This window comes from Nilaparvata lugens, chromosome 5 (genome assembly GCF_014356525.2).
Source record: "Nilaparvata lugens isolate BPH chromosome 5, ASM1435652v1, whole genome shotgun sequence".
Taxonomy (NCBI): Eukaryota; Metazoa; Arthropoda; class Insecta; order Hemiptera; family Delphacidae; genus Nilaparvata; species Nilaparvata lugens.
In genome coordinates this window covers 3,001,195-3,017,833 of record NC_052508.1, presented here as the reverse complement: position 1 = coordinate 3,017,833, position 16,639 = coordinate 3,001,195, and the positions used below count along the sequence as shown (strand labels likewise).

General features: G+C 35.1%; 1 protein-coding gene across 2 annotated transcripts in view; it reads left to right on the top strand.

The window, feature by feature from the left end:
* LOC111064520 overlaps window positions 1-16,639 on the top strand; it is a 67,103-nt gene that overhangs the window by 8,076 nt on the left and 42,388 nt on the right. For both annotated transcript variants that reach the window (XM_039429711.1, XM_022352270.2), the window contains exon 2: window positions 3,392-3,431. The gene's annotated coding sequence lies outside the window, so the exon portion shown is untranslated. The remainder of the gene's footprint in view (window positions 1-3,391; window positions 3,432-16,639) is intronic.

Below are 16,639 nucleotides of genomic sequence, written 5' to 3'. Positions count from 1 at the left end.
AAATGTTTAGTTTACGTTGAAATCAAGAGTAATGATTCTAAAAGGAAATTATTCAAATTCCACTGTTTATTGTAATGTAATCTTCACTTCTCAAATATTAATTCTATATTGACGTAGGTCATCTTTCTTCAATAAAATACCAGATCATAGTAATAGAAAATAATAATGAATGTTCTTTGATGCAGTTTCTATTGACGCAGATCAGCTTGCTGGACATCCTTCTGTCGATTGATTTATATTCTTCCCTGTCTAAATAGTTTATAGTCCAACAAATAATGATTATAATAGAATAGTGTTACAACCAAAATAATTTTTCAATATTCTCGTAAATAAGTGACTATTTCAATACCTGCAACTATACCTACTACTAAGTTAAATTATCACTTTCACTTCAACATGAAAAGATCTATTTATTCAAAACAGGTAGGCCATATTTTATTTGAAAAACGTCCAATCTTATTCACAAGTAGTGTACGGTAAGAACTGTATTGTATTTATTAGTTTCACATCAGCTTGGGAGGCAGTTGTATCCGTGATCACGACGCTATTAAATCTTTGTGATAGGGGGGATAGGTAGGACTAATAGTTGAGTAGCATGTATACCTGCTATTCCCGTTGGGACGGGTGACCACTTGAGAGAAGCCGATATTATTTTCTGCTAGATAATATTATTTAATCCATCCTCAGTAAAAAATGTCACTTGTTGGACGAGTAGATTTTATGATATGGGCATTACCTTTACAAAACATATCATCACATGTAGCCTAATATGCCTATCATGTAGCCATTAACACTGTACCGTAACCTTGCTTGTATCCATCCCACATGTAGCCTTCTTCCATTGACATCGGTCATTTTCCCTCAAAGTGCAAGAATGACGTCATTACAATCAGCCACCATTGAAAAAGAGCATCGCAGCGGCAGTTCATTCATTCATTTGTTTATAGTAGAGTAGGCCTAATGGAGCTAAACCAGTGTATTATTATGTATAGAATGTAAATTCTATACTCACTGGGCTAAACAGCTCACGCATTGATTGCTTCAGTTGGGATAGGTTGGAACGGGTCCGAGTTTTATTTCTGAGTTTTCCTTATGACTCAACCGGCGCTTAGTGTATAAGGAAGGCTCTCGGGCTCGGGATCACCGATAACTCGCATAGCATACACAGTATTTTAGCTGACTCTTCCTTATAGTAGCCTACCTCCGGAAGAATCTCATTCATTTCTCTTTCGTTTTGTCTGGTGAGGAATGCTGGTTGAAGAAAGTGATGTAGACTACTGTCTACTCCTTTGGTGCTTACTACAATTTATCTAGTGTTTTGAAAATTCTTTTTCTTCCATTTCTGTCGAGATGTAAAACCTACACATAAGCATGGAATAAACAATCTTGGATAAACAATGTAAAGGATTTCTCTAACAAGTCTTTCACTTTTGTGGATTGGTCATCAAGTAAGGAATCTTAGATTCAGTATGAATGATGCAATATGAATGATAAAATATTTGTAGCACCTTGAAATCGATTCAACTTGATTAATATGCATATACACGGAAAATATAAATAAAACAAGTCAGCCTATATAATAATATTGAATATTGGAAACAGCAAAAATTATGTTCATTATTATCTGAGTGCTTGAGATGTGTAACAAGTTTATGATATGCATTATGCATACATATTTAATACAGAAGATATAATTTGTACTGATGAAAATATTGATATCTGCAGGAAGAAACCTGAGACTGAATGCGGGTGTTTTTTCTGTTGAGAATGATCCCTACATGAGCCCTAGGCATGTGCGTGGGTGACTGACGCGATGATTATGATTACCATGATGTCGATGATGATGATAATGTTAATGATTATTAAGATTGTTATGAGATATTATTGATTCAGGTAGGCTCTGAACTATCGTGAAGTGATTTTGAAGGTCATCATAGCTTACTAACTCTCTGCAGTGGAAGGTTAGACCAGTGTAGTCAGAGAGTATAGAATGAATTACATTCTATCCTCACAGAGTGGAGCTGGCCTAAATGCAGTCACCTATCCAATGGTAGTACTTTATGTAATTTATCTCATGACAGATTGTACTCTCATTCTATGTGCTTCCAGATGTCTTCCGATCCATCCTTCTGAGTAGATCAGAAATATTATTTTCGGAATGAAATGTTCAAAACGCAAATTGGCTTCAAATTATGCATCTTGTTTACGCGCTCATCAAGTTACTTGAAAAACAAATTATTGGCTTGGTACCAGTCATTGAACTCTAGGTATGCGAGTAATATCACCGCAGGTAATGAGAGAGATGTGGATTGTCTCTCACTCTCCACTCTCCGGTTGGTTTCAGCATGTAATTCTTCCGAAATTGCAGCTCAGTTGATTGCAGGGGTCGCAGTCGAAAACTAGTTGAAGATTATTTCGGTGTTCACGGATGTGAATTTGAGAATGTGCATCTCTTCTACAAAAACCGGCAGAAATCTTCTCACGAATCAACTCTGTAGCTTCTTTTCATGAATCTCATTTCTTTTCACATTTGATTTTTTGAGCTGCCACCTTGACATTCAAATTTGTTTCAAACTGGACAAACTTTTTGCAGATTATCGCAGCGTCTCTTTGTTAGGAAACTTGATTTAAGACCGACCTTGAATAAGTTGTTATGTGAGACGTTGGTTTTTTCGGCTAAAGTTAATTATAAGTTGCGCACATCGATTACGAATATTTTGAGAAGTGTTGGAACGAAACACATTAGAATAAGTTATTTAGCTGCTATCAAAATCGTGTTCAGAAAATAATGTGTTGTTCTCATCTCACATGCTGGTAGCTGGTAGCAGGTATTGCTATTGTGTGATTTTTTACTGGTACTTTTTCTATAATAAATGTATACTCTGCATGTCAAGTTGTTCAGGGAAATAAAAGAATATTATATATATTATGTTAGTTGTGTGGTTTACTATAATCTCTCTGAACACCGATAATTATTAAGATGTTCAGGAAGATTGATTTTTTTCACTGTCAGAAAAATACCAGAAATTCTAGATAAGGTAAAAATGTTTTCTGTGTAGCTGTGATTTATTATTATTCACATTCTCCTAACAATATTAGGTAGATTATTCAAAAAAATTGAGGTTCTTCTATTCTTATATTGAAATGGAGCCTTATTTTCCACTGTAATTGGCCTGTTCATCATCTTTTATGACAAACTTAACATTCATACTGTGCGAGTGGTGTGATAATATCTATTGATTTTTGTTACATACAAGTATTCAAGGAAAACAAAATGAGGAATGACTACAAAATGTATTGAATTTCTGTTCGTATCTTGTATATTACTATTAATATCAAGTTTTTATCCAGCAGTTCCAGCTTTATCATAATATTTTCTTTTTGTTTTCAGGAGAAAGGCTAGACATCTGATTCCATATAGATCCGTACAGGTAAGAAACTTTAAATTGAATAATACTCTTTTATTTATGAAAAAGTTCATACAACGACTTACTTCGAAACAGATTGATTCTACCCTGGATCTTCTCCAAAGTTTGGTGAGCCTACTGCAGGATGAGCTCAACCAAAATAATTTGGACAGTCAAACCAATTCTAGTAGGAAAATGCTTGATGAGATTATTCAACTAGACTACTAAGTGAGTTCACTGAAAGTATAGTACGGTACATTTCGCCATTTCCTTCCATAATTTTATAATCTGCAAACAATATTGATCCAGGCGTAAATCATTTTGTAGCTTGGAAAACTGAAGTTCAATCAATACTCCATTAATAATTATTATAATGTGATAAATATGGAATTTCAATGTCTTTCTTTTGAATCCTCAACAATTTTATGTAGAACTAGCCGTCAGGCTCGCTTCGCTCGCCATATCCGTCTAGCAAGGGGGCTCCGCCCCCTGGACCCCCGACTGGATCGTCCAAGAATGAGATCAGCGGGCTCGCTTCGCTCGCCTGCATGTAGAGCTCAGCGGAACCTCTGTACCGAATTCTGGACCCCCGACTGGATTGTCCAAAAATGAGATCAGCGGGCTCGCTTCGCTCGCCTGCATGTATACCTCAGCGGAACCTCTGTACCGAATTTGAACGTATTATGTCAATTTGATTTCGAAAAACACCTGCTACTATAATTATCAGCGTTTCTTTGGCGAACAAAATTCTTCCACCTCAGCTAAACCTGTGTACTGAATTTTTTTTAAATATATTTCCATCAATATTATTGGAAAAGGTGAGGAAACGCAGAAAAGCTGAGAAAACGCTAATTTTGGGCGTATCTTTGGCGTTATTTCAAATTCCTTCTAACACAACATTATTGCACCCCAGCTGAGCTTCTGTAGTAAATTTGAACATTTTCTGTTTATTTGTTCTCGATAAAGCTGAGAAAACGCTAAAAAACGCAGATTTTGGGCGTATCTTTGGAAATTTTTCCAAATCCGTTCTTATTGCGCCTCTAAGGACTCGCCACACCAAGCTCGCCAGTACCGCCGAGGTAGTACCGCTGGTGGTAGTTTTCTCGGCTGAGCACGCCACACCGAAAAACGTCCGCTAGCGGTAGTCTCCGAGTAGTGAGTCTAGTAGTGGGGGGAGGTCGTGACTACAGCACTCAGCACTGCGCTACCTCTTCGAATCGCCTGCCATGTATTCAGGTTGAGCGCGCCACACTGAGCTCGCTTTGTCCGCCGTACTACCTCTCAGCGAACTTTTGTTGAATCGCCTAGCAGGCGGTCGTAGGTGGTAGTGCGCCGTACTACCGCCGCGGTAGCGAATTCGGTGTGGCGCGCTCAACCTGAATACAAGGCTAGCGATTTTTAAAACTTCGCTACCGCCGCGGTAGCGAGCTTGGTGTGGCGTGCCCTTAAACGTCTGGCTAAACGGATATGGCGAGCGAAGCGAGCCTGACGGCTAGTAATATAATATTCCCAGGAATAGCTCTGATTGAAGTAGCAGTACCCAATCAATTTTTCCGCGATAAATCAGGTATTGAGGAGGTACTGGATAAATTTGGTATTTAGGAGGTCCTGGATAAATGCATTTCAATCTTCAACTTGGTGCCAACCTAACAAAGTCAACTCAACTTAATGCCAACCTGACAAAATTTTTTATTTAGTTACAAGAACAACTGTTTCGAAGAGGTACTCTCTCTAGATTATAGTTCTATATTAACATATGGTATGGACATTTCAATTATAATTTTAAGATATTGGAATAAGAAGAATACACATGCTAAAAGACAAACTTTAAGCCCTTAAAAACCACCCTTAGAGTTAAAATATCGCCAAAAGATTTCTTAGTGCGCCGCTAAAGGGCCAACTGAACATACCTACCAAATTTGAACGTTTTTGGTCCGGTAGATTTTTAGTTCTGCGAGTGAGTGAGTGAGTGAGTGAGTGAGTGAGTCAGTCAGTCAGTGAGTGCCATTTCGCTTTTGATAGAAGATCAACCGTTTTCGAGTAAACGCCAGCTGAATGTTATTCATTCATAATAACTTCACTTCATCATAATGGAATCGAATTCCATGAAACCTAAATTGATTTAGAACTGGAGTTTTATCAATATACATACATTTAGTTTGAGATTAAATTCCTCTACCGAACTTGTTTTCGTTACATAGGTTTCAAAACTAATTAATACCAAGATTGAAGATAAGAAAAATCGGTCTTCTTTGCTTATACTGTAAGTTTATCATAAATTAATTCATTTCTCGTTTAAACTTATCTTTTTGATCAAAATATAGAATATTAGAAAATACCGAATATTTTATCCCTCAAATTTGAACAATTTTGTGTCTATACGTCTGACAAATTAAGAAAACACAAATTTTGAGCGTATCTTCGTCGAATTCAATGAATAATTTTTTCAATAGAGAAAAGAGTACAACAGTACTTCTCATACCTTCTTCTATCTATTTATCGTAAACGACTCTGTTGTTGGGCAGTACAGTTCCATAAGATTTTTCTCAAATCCTTTTTTCTTCTTTGTCAAGTTGTCTAGTCACCTTCCTAAAAAAACGGCTAGTCAAAGCCGTTATCTGCATCTGATCTGCAAGATGCTTTTGCAAGTTTTTTGACCGACGAACAACAAAGAAGCGAATGCACTGAGATCAATGCCTTCATGATATTGTCGATTTTTTAAACTTATTGTTGCTAGACCCACTATGCTATTTATTATGTTTTTCTTGTTGTTATTGTTGAGATTGCTACTTGACAGTATAAAAGCAGTGAGTATAGAATGTAACATTCTATACTCACTGTATAAAAGATCAGAATGCTATTGTTAATGCTAGATGATGCCAGGAATTCTTCTTCTTTTTATTTATCATCATCATTCCTTTTTTAGCTGGATAGTGGAATGAATGTGAGCAGAGTTCAAGTAAAAAATGTTGTAAATTGAGATTTTTCGTTTATTTTCCTGCTTTAGAGAGAAGTGGATGATCGACTGACTTGGCTCCTGAATTCATACTCATCTGTGTTGGTGGTATGTCTTGAGGCATACCTTGATACCATGGACATACGTGATCCAGATTCCTATTGAGTCCTCCTCCCATTAGTAGTTATATCTCCTTCCGAATAAACATAGCAGAAACCTATTGACGTTTGGCAATTTTTGGCATTTTTCCTTATAGAATTCTTAATAACACAATAGATTGTATAGAAAAATGAAAACCAATTGACATTTTTAAAATGTGTAGCTTTCCTCAATGTTCGCAGTGTTGTAGAGAAGAAATATGAACCAGATTGCTAGGTTCTCTATCAACTCTACGATATTGTATTGCTTTTGAAATAGTGTGAAACGTGTAGTGAACATGGCTTTAGCTTGAGAGTGATGAAGATGACAAATGATGCTGTCTGAACAAAGACGAGTTTGTGTTTTGTGGTTGAGTTGTATATTGGGAGTAGCAGTGAAGCATTAAATCAAAATTCTTCAGCTGACTAGTTGTTACCAACTAGTATACCTACTAGTTTGTGGTTGTCGTTGGTTCGAGTTTTTGTGTGGATGCTCTAAAAATTTAGTTCAAAAAATCAGTTTAGTTGCTCAAAATGTTCAGTTTATTCTATCTATGTAACGTATATGAACAACCAAATACAAGAATCAAGGATTGTACTGCTTGATTACAATCAGCGAGTAGGCTTTTAGATTGTAAACAGAGTATAAGAGAATGTATAGAGAGTATAGTGTAGTATACATTGGTTCCAATAGGCATACAAATCAATCTCACTTATTGTTCGATTCTCGGAATAGTTCATAAAACTCTCATTAATGTTTAAGTTCGATTCCGAAATATTTTCGACTACGATTAATTGAATAATTCCTTGTTTGTGATAATCTGAACTCAATCCATCCTATTATAATATGAAAATATGTGTTTTATATTTATGTAAATATGTTATTCCTCTCAATTGAATGAACTTATTTAGGCTAGCCTATACAAAAACCTGCATTGTTGGCAAAAAAGTATGTAAATGATTCCTCACTAATCATCATCATCATCGTCATCATTATCATTATCATCTACTGTCTCTATTTCTTCCAACGATTATAATCCCATTTTCTAAGCTGATCAAACGTAAGCGTAAAACCGTGAAAGTTCATACTATTCAGAATAGTCAATAAACTTCTATTGATAATAAATCGACCTTTGTTGTTATGTGTGTGTAAATATTTTTCTACTGGTCCAGTTTTGAACGTTTCTGTACCTACACCGTTTTGTTTTATTTTCTAACTATATGAGATAGATTGAAATCATTGTGTTGAAAGACAGTTTCGTTGATCAAAAATTTAGGTAATGCAAGTTATATTTCAATACATTTTTTATCAGAGACAGAGCTCCTGGAATCCCTTATTCAGTGTCTAATGGGTAACTGTTGATATTTCATTAACCTTATCACACTTGATGGGGTAATACGTTTTGATAAAAAAGAGAAAGTAATGGTTATTATTCTGGAAACCATCACGCTAGATACTACTATTATCTTTTTGACAGTTCAATATATTTAAAATGTTGGTCAAAAAGAAGCTTACATTTTTTGAGAATAATAACTTATATACGTTTTTCAATTCTTCTTGATGTGGAGAAGCAGCTCAATGTTCATTGATAAGAACTTGATTAATATGGTGAAAGGATCAATTATTTTTTCGATTTTTTCGAATATTTTTTTATTGTTTATTCTGTATTAATCGTTAGCTGCTTGCTAAGATAGCCAACGTTGGATTTGTAGCAGCAATCTAGAATCCAGGTATTTAGTTTTATGGTAGTTATATTTCTTGAAAAATAACTCTTCACAATCATTTTTCGAGGAGAGTATTATTTTCAATAACTACATCAACTTTTAATTAGTATGATATCCTATTATATTAAGCGAGCAATTTGTGTATATCTGTATATATTTTTATATTTGGCTATATATTTTTGGTTATTTATGTCCAACGGATCTCGAAAACGGCTCTAACGATTTTCACGAAATTTGTAGGCTAACATAGTAGGTTTATGATATAAAAATTCGATTGCATTAGGTCTCATCCCTGGGAAAACTCGCTGAACGACATTAAAAGGATAATTCATCCTTGGAAAAACGGCTGAGACTTTCGTCGCCTGTGGATAATAAAAAAGTGCGTCTGTGGAGAATCAGAATATCTCATCCCCGAAATTCATAAGCTGACGTATAGCCAGCTGTAAAATATAAACACGATCATTTTTAAAGAATTGTGTTCTGTTTATCAATAAGTAAAAATAACGAGCGAAGCTCGGTGCCCCGATATTTACTTCTTATGAGACTAGTAATTTGTAGTTGACATTCTGCTCAAAATAGTGTATATAGGCACTGTATGGAAAACTCGATGACAGATCTCCGAATTCTGTTCACCCAACAGTTGAAATTGGAATGTCACTCTTATCCCACATTCCCTGTGGATTTGGGAGTTTTCCGAGCCCAAACAGCAGTTAACCTAATAATTTTGTCTGTTTCTTATTTGACTGTTATTCATTGATGTCACTCTCTGTCCCGATTCTCTCCCTTTTCTTCTCTTCCCTTCTCCTAGAGATTCTGCATTCTTTCTGGCTGTTTTCGTCCAATAAAAACATGATCTACCGCTAATCGACTCACCGCCTGCTATGCAAGGTGCCACCATTCAACTCTCCACTTGACCTCAACAACTAGAAGAACAGAAGAAAAAGAAGAAGAAAAAGAAGAAAGAGAAGAAGAAGAAGAAGATAAGGAAAAAGAAGCTAAACCAGTAGGAAACAAACCGTACGTGTCTCAGTGGTTGCTGCAATCTAGTCTGTGACGTCATACTGTGCTTGGGATTTTACGTTTATTAATTTGCCTAAGCATAGTTCTCTGTATACTCTTAATAGTCCACTGTATTTGTTTCCCTTTCGCTAATAATATAGATTCCTCTATTAATCTATTCATCGACTCGTTTTCCTTTATTCTCAACACCACCTGTTCTCCTGTCCTACTTTCTTCTAAGGTTTCCCTTTTTCTTCTTATCTTACAGTATTTTTATACTTCTTATAAATATTATTATTACTTCTTATTGATTTTGCTTCATTTCCTTTTTTTTAATTCTGTATGATGGTTGTGTATTACTCTTTATTAAATTTCATAGAATTTTTGTCCACCTTTATTCTTCTCTTTCTTTTCGTCCTTCTCTCTTGTATTATATCTCCATTCTTCTCTTCAGGATTGGACGTGGTGTATTTAAGGTTCACCGAAGTACAGTCTGTTTTCAAGTCTTCTGATACCGGTTCAAACTCAAATAACAATCAAAATTGATTGTGCTTTATTTGGTATTCTTATATATTTCCTTCTTTTCTCCTTTAACTCTTCTGCCTGCTCCTTAACCTTAACCTTCCTCTTTTATTTATCTCTTTTCCTCCTAAACAGAGCTTTCGTTATTCTTTTCCCACACTTTTATTCCTTTTTTCGTCTTATTCTTTATTGTACAATTTATTAGGACATGCATTCTATCTTTGTATCTCGTTGCGTGATCATGATGCTTTCTTTGTGGCATTCTTTTTTATGCATTGATACTGTCATGGTTTGGAATCTACCTAAACTCAAGTTCTTCCCAACAAGTTTTCAAAAGCAATACTCATTTTAGAAAAGTGAAAACATAACATTATTGTTTGAGAAACTTTTTATCCATCAAAATTTGGTAGAGAGACAGTTTTGGGTTCAGCCTATTGTTTTCTCCCGATCATATATTATTGTATAGTATCATATGATTTGTTTCTCTTTTGATAAATAGATTAATAGTGTCCGTAATTCAAAAATTGTTCGGTGACCTCAGCAAAGCTACACTTCATGCGCCACAAATTTTGAATAATCTGTCTGCTGGCATCAATTTCACCGAAGAGATGAATTCATATTGTATTAATAGGTTTATTGCTAGAGTAGTTGTTTATTAGGATACATCCTGGTACATCCAACGTTAGATAATAGAAATTATAGACAACAAATCAAATTCAGCTTTTTATGAACGAGTTTATCGAGCCACAGTTCGCCTCAGGCTTCCCTTTAGATCAGCATACCCTGTAATTTCATTATAGATAAGTAAATTTCGTTCTAGCTTTAGAAGTGAATGAATAAAAATGACTTCATGACTACAATTCACCAAAAATAAATTTGCAAAAATTATAAGCCTTTCTGAAAAATATTGATTCACGCTATCATGTAGCTGTCAAATAATAAATTTATGTATAGTGTAGTATTATTTTCGAGCGAAGTAAACTGGTTTTCAAATTGATGGATTTAGATCAAATTTTGCTCATGAAAATTCTGTGGTTGAAATTTGATACTGTATTTGATTGAAGGTTGAAGTGTGAACAGAACAGGCAGAAGTTTACAGTCAAGGACAAGAAACTTTCCAATTTTGTACAGTGAACCATTATCTCTGGTTCACGAATAAAGCAAAACTTTACGGACAATATTTTTTTTCAAGTACTCTAATGATATAATCTATTGTCCCTATTATTTGTTCGATTGAATTTATTCAAATGAAAATAGGGTGAATTAAATAGAACATTCAAAAATTTTAAATTCATTTCAACATTAGGTGGACACAAGAATAGTATATATAGTCATAGTATTCACTATGTGCTATCCTTGATGTAGACCTACGTTTTTCACAATAAATTCAATGGATAGAATCATGAAAAGTGTCTTGAAATTGCTAAATTATGGTGAACTCCATTAAACTTCCAAAAACACATCACGCTCGAGTTGTTTGCACAATTCTAAATTGATAAAATGAGCATTGAACTACTATAGGGTCTATACTATACTACCCTAAAGAGAATAATTAATTAGCTCATGTGGAGTGTAGTTATTGATCCATTACTTTGAATATTTAAAAAAATATTACAGAAATGTTATTGTTGAATCTATCTTATTATGAAGGAAGGAATTGGCTTATACATGTACGATAAGTGATAAAGGATAAGAGATACACGAATGGATGAACGCATTAATCACGCATATTATAATTCTAGTTCTTTATGTTTCCCAGACAAAAAGAGATTGCATTTTACAACACAAAATTTTCCACAGTTCAAAGCTTATTACCTAAAAATATGGAACTGTTGGCCTGTACTAGTAATTACATTTTCCAAATAAAATATAAGAACTTTTATCAAGATTTAGGTACTTATGTCAGCAGTGCGTTATAATCAATGTAATACACTGTTTGTCAATTCAATGAACTATCGACTATTATTGAAGATCAATGAACTTGAAAAATGATCTTAGAAAATGATGCTATTCTTCGATGCTCGACAATTTATTGAAGTGTATGATTTCTGAGACAAAGCATTAAATTTTACACAAGGAAAATATAATGTCAATGTCCGGATGACAAAAGTAAGATCTCAAGATGTCAAGGAAACTGAGGTTGAAAACTTGTACCAGAAAAAGGTAAATGCACTCAAGATTGCATGCAGAGCTGGAACTGCATTCTACCTGACTCTGAAAAGGTGATGGAGCATAACCTACTGTATGCAACGCATTACCAGTCACTTGAATCAACCTCAATAACCTCAATAATAAACTCAGTTCTACGTTTTGATGCAACAGATGAGAATCTCCATAATCATAAAATTTAGCTGGCGGAAGGAAAGAAGCTCCATTGTAGTGCAACTGCAAGCATTCCCGTGAAATGCTTAGACCACAAATGCTACGATTAAAAACCATAAATGCAGTGATTTGAAATGCATGGTTTGGTGCAATTGCAGGAAGAAGTGCAATGCAGAAGTGCAGTGGTTAGAGAACAACAAAGATGCAAGAAGTTATGCAGTGATTTTAAAATGATGTGACTGTGCGGATAGGGTCACGGCCTCATGAATATGGCTGTTTCTAAATCAACTAGCGTAACCATTACTAGAATAAAGTTTAAATAATTCTAAACATTGTGTTATTTCTTATGAATTTGTGTTAGATTTATTCGTTTCTTTAACACTACTTACAGTTCAACCCACAAACGCCACAGAGAACCTCACAGAAAAAGAGAAGCAGTAATAAATGGAATAAATACAATAGCAATACAATACTCATTCATATTTTTTTAAAAACCAAATTTCGAATGATATTCCAATCTAATAGTTGAATGTTTATTAAAAATTTGCCTTATTGGTTTGTACACTTAGCAAAATTTAAACGATAATGCAACTTATTAGTTGAAATTATAATAATATTGTTTTGTCATAAATTCTTGAAATATGACATCATAATTAAATTTTCTTAGTTAATCTTCCAATTCATTATTTGTAGAATATTTAAGTTCAATTCCATTCTATAACGTTCTAATTTGGATTACATCTCTATATTTCCGAGTACATATTTTCTGAAATGATGGGAATAAATCATACCGTGAAGAAGATAATACTCGAATGCTGTACAATGTTATAAAAAAACAGTAAAATTTTCAATTCGATTATAGGCTACATGTAATAAAACATTTTTATCAAATAAATTATAAATATCAATATATTTTAATTATTATAATTATATCTTATGAATTATGGAAATATTATTTTATAAACAGGCTACAGTAACTATTTACTGCTGTGAGATGTCTACATGTTATACGATTATCGATGAAGGCTACTATATCACCTGCCTGCTGCCTTCATATTCTTGCGCTGTCTGATGTCTCTCATACAAACATGCCAGCCTTTGAAGAACGATTCTTGAACCTGGTCTCGTTTTCTTTTCATTCTCCTCATCATCATCAACAACAACAACATCATCATCATCATCATCATCATCGATCAATGTGTCTTGTTTGCTAGATTGGCTAGCCCTGGAGAATCAATCTCTAAAGAGCGAGGAGTAGTTCATTTTCAGTGTTGCTATTCTGGCAGTGACCTTGCACTTGGACTTTGACAGCAGTTTTTCATCTCCAACTAATTCCTATTCTTGCTCCCACTTCTTTTCTTCTAATCATTATTGTATTCGAGATTCACTCACTTTGTCTTATTCACGCGTGTCTCTCCTCTCATATTCTTCTTCATCTTCTGTTAATGTCAATCAGTCTTCCTGTTCTTCGTTTACTTATATTGATCTCTCTTTTTCTATCTTGTCATCAAATTCTTTCTATTCTTCTTTCTCTGCTGCTGCTGCTGCTTTTCTTTCCTCTCCCCCTTCTCCTTCTTTTCCTTTTTCTTCATCTCCTTCTCCTTCTTCATCATATCTTTTTCCTTACCCTTAATTCTCTTTTTATTCTTCTCCCTTTCCCATTTTTCTTCATACACTTTCGTGCTTCGGTTGTTTGTTCTTTCATTTTTTCGCACATATTTTCTCTTTCTTCTCATTCGTTCCCCGTCATCAATACTCTTTTATCAATGTTCTCCTCATTCTCCACTTTGTTATTCTCCTCTGTTTCACTTTTCTTTCTCGTTTCCTTTTTTCTATCCACTCTTCTTCATATCTTTCTTGCTTCTCTCATTACATGACCTCATCGTCTCCTCCACCTCCTTATTTTTCTTTTCCTGAAAACTCACTCATGTAGGCCTTATTCGTTTTCTTTTTTGTGTTTCTCAGCTCCTTTTGCCTATTCATCCATTATCCTCTGCCTTATTTTCTGGATTTTTCTCCCTCCTCTCCTTTCACTGACCTATTCTCCTTTTTCATCTCCTGTCTTCTTCATTCTGTTTTCTTTCTCCTCTTATTTTTGCCGTCCTCATCTTATATCTCTTTTGCGCCTTCTCTCTTTTCTCGCATTCTCCAGCCTCTCTTCCTCACTCCTCTTCCATTTTCTTCACCTTTAGTCACGTTCTGCTGCTCACACACACACACACACACACACACACACACACACACACACACACACACACACACACACACAACACACACACTCACCAGACAAGTTCGATTCCCCACGATGTGTCCTTCACAATAATATTCGACTGTATAATATAGCGATGAAGCGCACCACCCATGAACAATTACCGCTTGCATTAAACAATTTTTTGGCAATTCCGTTCTCAGCCTTATACAAGTGTAGGCCTATCATGAATTCGTATCTCTAATCCACTCATCGTCATTAGACTCTTTTTTCTGATCAATCACTCTCTCTCTCTCATTTTTGTTTTTTACAAGACGACCGACCTGTATCATTACAGCACATTCATGTCTGTGTTGTTTTCCACCGTGATTACAATCTTCTTTCTCCTTATACACCTTTTTTTATTCGCTAGTTCTTCTCCTCCTTCCTATGTTCTACTCCTCCTTTCTATTCACTTCTAATTTTAATTTTTTCCACTGTTTCCACATCTCCTCGTTCTTTCTCTTCTTCTAGTTTTCGCTTCGCCCTTCTGCTCTTTCCTCACCTCCTGAATTTTTCTTCTTCTCAACAGTTTTTCCTCTTCATATTATCTCCTGTTCTTTCCTGTTTCCTCTTCCTATTGTTCTTCTTTCCCTCCATTCTTACTTTTTTCACTTTTCCCTTCTGTCATCTGTTCTATATCTTCTTCTTCTACTTTCTCCTCCTTCTTCACCTTCGCACCCTACTCACTTCACCTCTTTATGATGTTCCCTTTCCATTGCCTCTCATCATAATTTCCTCCTCCCTCTCCATTCTCGTTGTCTTCAGTCCCTATTCGACTTCTTCAATCTTCTTAATCTGTCATATTTTCATCTCGCTCCTTCATCACCCCTTTCCTTCCCACTTGCTCTTCTTCCTCTTCCATTTTCCGTATTTCTTCACCTCTTCTTCTTCTTCTTCTGTTCCTCCTTATTTTTCGTTTTCTTATTCTTTCTGATTTCTTTAAACATCTTTACTGGGCCTCCGTCATAACTAGTTTTTTTCTTCAAGCATCGGACCTCTCAGCAGTTGTATGGGATGGATTTAATAGCCTCGGCACGATGAATATCATTCATCTGACTGCGATTTTTCATTCTATGTTTCCAATATTATACACTTGGCGGTGGGTTCTCCAAAAAATGTGCCTAGAGCATTACATGTGTTTTTGTAAAAATATTAATTATCGCGCTGGTCAATAATGGATGACTGAAACGAGAAATGTGCGTGGAAACTGGTTATGATTAAAAGTATTAGTGACAATAAATCATGAAAATATTATAATGAGTAAGTTGGATGTTGTCCTAATATAGTCGTTTGATTTCTCATTTGTTGAACCTGATTGTCACTTTTGGATACGGTATTCAGGATAATATGTTGTCTAGATTTGATTTTAGATGTTCGATCATAATTGAATCTTCTGTTTGGTCGAAAGTTGTCTGAGCGTTTTTTGAGGAAGTAATGATGGGGGGCGGAGGTGGAACCCATTCCATGGGGAGAGAAGGGAATGTATTCCTCTCCACTGGTTTGTAAGTTTCAGCCCATCATCACTACATCAAACTAACACCCCTCCCTTCCCATAAACAGACACAGCGTCAGCAGAGGGAAGATTGAACCCCACCACACAAAACAGTCAGGGAAACGTTCTGAGCTTTTTAAGCTCACAAAAATTCGTTTAATTGGTGGTAAATATCTTACTACTCGCCTCAGCCTAGAATATTGGCGAAGCCATAGGAATCTTAATAAACGCGCTTCCCTCTTACCTCATCTGAAATGATTTTTTTTATCATCTCATTTAATGCAGATTGACTCAACTACAGATTTTTTTGTAATTTGTAATTTTTTGGAGATGAATAACTTTCAAATTTAACTTGTAAATTTGTTGATAACTTGAAAATCGTCACTATTCTAAATCTTATTTGAGTGCTTAACCGTTCCGGTTGTTAGCTACAGTATTAGCATGGTTAGATGAAATGAAAAATGTAAATTATACAGTATTAGGATCCTCAAGATGAATAGTTTGATTTTGGGGAATTCAGTATGTTTTCCACAATCTCATTAGTGTTCATTTTATCCATTCGATGGCGTCACGTAATATAAGCCTGTGGTGATATGTAGAACTATAATTCAAGCAATATCGATTGAAAGAGTAGTAGTTTACAAACTTGACATGGAAAAATGGATGTTAGATCTCCAATTAATTCTTAACAATAATGTGACTTGAATATTGATGATTCACAAGATTTGATTATCCTGAAAACCTCAGGACACCGTTACCGTCCACACTTTTTCATTGGGGCACACTGCTACTTCATATAACTACCAATTAGGATTATTTTTGCATGCA